Below are 3,670 nucleotides of genomic sequence, written 5' to 3'. Positions count from 1 at the left end.
TGGGCGAAATTAAAGTCCCGGAAACCAGAAAAAGAGGCCGAGTGCTTAGCTTGCTCATCCTTGGAGCAAGACCCACTTTGGTGTTTGTGCTAGGAAGATTTGCATTCCGATGTGTGAGCCTGTAGGCGGGGCAGCAAATATTGACTGCACCTGCTTGTTCAAGTACTCTACCAGCAAATTCTGTATATGCATAACTTAGTCTTACAAGGCCCCCAGATGCTATCTCAGAAGACAAAGACTAGGTTAAAACCAAGCACTCAAGACCTGACAATAAACCAAGAAGGATTGTTAATGATTTCCTAACTTTAGGGAAGCTGAGAGCAAGTGAAAGGAATATCACGGTTACATTGGGCCTAGTGAATAGGGACCCTCTGAGGGTTCGGAGATGGGAAGGTTCTCTAGCTCTTTATTCTCATTCTGTAAAATAGGGTTATTCTCCCCCTTATGGGTCTACTCCTGTGAAAAGTAGGAGAAAAGCTTGGCACCCTGCTTCCATTTTGCTCGGTCCTTGCTGGAAAGTCATTCTGACTCTGTCATATGTCACCTTGGAGTTTGAAAAGGACACCTGGAAGCTCCCGCCTGTAATCCTAGGTACTCAGGAGGCTGAGATCTGAGGATCACAGTTCAAAGTCAGCCAACAGAAAAAAAAATCCATGAGACTCTTATCTCCAATTAACCACCAGAAAACCAGGACTGGCACTGTGACTCAGTTCAGACCCAGTGCCTAGTCCTGGAGTTCAAGCCCCATAATCAAAAATAAATAAAATAAAATAATAAAAAGAAAGAAAAGAAAACCTGAAAGTGTTGAAGCATAACTGATAGCATACCTCTGAGACCACAATAGCATGTCTTAATCGAGGACTGAGATAAGAGTCAGCCAGGCTCAAACAGTGACCTTTTGTTTTTGGCCAGTCCTGGGGCTTAACTCAGAGTCTGAACCCTGTCCCTGAGCCTCTCTGTGCTCAAGGTCAGCGCTCTGCCACTTGAGCCACAGCACCACTTACAGCTTTTTTTCTGTTTATGTGGTACTGAGGAATAGAACCCAGGGTTTCATGCATGCTGGGCCCCTCTCCCTCTCTCTCTCTCTCTCTCTCTCTCTCTCTCTCTCTCTCTCTCTCTCTCTCTCTCTCTCTCTCTCTCTCTCTCTCTCTCTCTCCCTTTTCTTTTTTTCCCTTTTTTTTGCTATAGCTGGTGGTGGGGCCAGAGTGAGTGAACAATGATTTTTCTGGTGATTTGAGATAAGGGGGGGGGGGGCTAGCATGCATGAAGACATAAACAGAAAAAGTGGAAAGTGGTGACTAAAGTGTGACTAAAGTGGTAAAGTGCTAGGCTTGAGCCAAAGAAGCCCAGGGACACTTCCCAGGCTCGAAGTTCAAACCCCAGGACTGGCACAAAAAAAAAAATCACAGACTTTCCTTTCTGGGTTAGCTTTGAACTGCAATCCTTGGATCTCAGCCAATGGAATAGCTAGAATTGTAGATGTCAGTGACTCTTTTAATTCATCTTTTACCCCCAACCACCCAGTTATCTATTTAAGCATAAAACTTATATCTGTACTTCAAAGACAACTAAAGATAGGCTGAAGTGATATATTCCCATAGCATGCTCATGCCATGTAATAAATCTTTCTTTGGCTTTCACCAACTCTCTTGATTTATAGGGCCAAGGGGCCAGGCCTGCCTGACATGTGGAGTTTTGGCATGGGGGGGGGTCTAAACATTCCATTTTCAGTCATTGTAAAACATACAAGAGTCATGCATTTTTCCTCTGTAAGTAAAATTAGCTCAATACTAGATGCCACTTCAAAGCCTGCACCCCATTGTAAACCAGTGTCCCAAGTGAAACAATTACAGTTCAAAATGGCAGCCAGAGCCCCCATTTTTTTTTTTTTTTTGCCAGTCCAGGGCTTGAGGTCAGGGCCTGAGCACTGTCCTTGGACTTTCTCAAGGCTAGAGCTCTACCACTTGAGCCTCAGCACCACTTCCAGCTTTTTTCTATGTATGTGGTACTGAGGACTCGAACCCGGGTCTTCATGCATGCTAGGTAAGCACTTTAACCACTAGGCCAAACTCCCGGCCCCGTCCCCATTTTTTTTTTTTTTTGCCAGAAGATTTTTTTTTGTCTAGAGAACATGTTACCAACTTTGCAAAATATGATTCACAGGCTATAGTTCCTTTTTTTTCTGGAGTCAGATTTACCTTGCAGCTCTCTTACCTGCCTAACAGTGCCTGTGTTTGCATATATAAAATGGGGATTTAAAAAGTGCTTGTTATTGGCTGGGAGTTTGGCCTAGTGGTAGAGTGCTTGCCTAGCATGCACAAAGACTTGGGTTTTGATTCTATATATACAAGAGAAAAAGGCGGAATGGTGCTGAGGCTCAAGTGGTAGAGCTCCAGCCTTGAGAAAGTCCAAGGACAGTGCTCAGACCCTGAGCTCAAGCCCAAGACCGGCGCAAAAAAAAAAAAGTGCTTATTACAAGTTTGGCTGTTAAGTTGAAATAACTCTGGCACAGCCCCTAATAGCTGAGCCTTTAGTATATATAGAATATAGAATATGAGGGACAAGTCCTCTGTCCCTGTGATAAAAGAAATGAGAATATATGATGCAGAGAGAGACTTTTTCTCAAAGAGAATGTGAGGGTAGGAACAAACCCTTAATAACACAATAAATTGAGTTGCTGAAGTGATCCAGATATGAGCGTTAGGTTTTACAAACAAGTCAGAATTCGGGGCAGGGTAAGGGGAAAGAGGTATGCATAATTTGTTTAGTTTATTCATTTTCACTTTTGCCAGTCCTGGGGCTTTAACTCAGGGACTAGACACTGTCTTGAGCTGCTTTTGCTCGAGGCTAGCACTCTACCACTTGAGCCACAGTGCCCCTTACATTTTTTTCTGTTCATGTAGTACTGAGGAATTGAACTCAGGGCTTCAGACATGCTAGGTTAGCAACCTACCACCAAGCCACATTGCCAGCCCTGGGATGCATAATGTAATCATTGAACATTTCTGGCCAAGGAATGACCTGGTTTATTGTTATTTCAGCACTTATATTCGGATGGGTCCTGGAATAGTTAGGGGGTTTCCTTAATTGGTCAAGATAAACAATTCATCTTTGACTGGTGGGTGGTTTTCCTGAGGAAACTCTCTTGTTCTTTAGGGGTAGTTTTAGTCTCTAGTCTTAGGGATGTTTTTCTAGAGCCCTAGGTGATTGCAACGTGAATACTTTAGAACTAAGGTACAAAATAGAGGCAGAGACAGTCAAGAATTTCTGTCTTTAATCAATTTGTGAGCCCAAGTAAGGAGTCACAATTTCTCAGCAAAACAAAAACAAAAAAAGAAAGTTAAGCATTTTTAAAAGACTACATAGGAAAATTTTGTTTTTAAACATATAAGAAAAGCAAAAAGGCTACTTCAAGGAATATTTCTGGTGTCTTTGGAGCATCCTTATTGTATATACAGTAATTGATCAGGACAGAGGCAGTGGCTCGCAGAGAAAACTACATTTCCCAGCATGCATCTCTCCCACGCCACGGACCACTTCCGCCACCACGGCCGCGCGGTGCATTCTGGGGATTGTAGTGCATCATGGATCAACTGTTCCAACTGCCCGCGCAGCCAATACCGGAAGTGTCGGCCCGGAGGGGTGGAGTCCGAGTGGCGGCGGCGGCGGC

Source organism: Megascapheus bottae, chromosome 25 (genome assembly GCF_031878675.1).
Source record: "Megascapheus bottae isolate mThoBot1 chromosome 25, mThoBot2.hap1, whole genome shotgun sequence".
Lineage (NCBI taxonomy): Eukaryota > Metazoa > Chordata > Mammalia > Rodentia > Geomyidae > Megascapheus > Megascapheus bottae.
Note: the sequence above shows the minus strand (reverse complement) of the source record.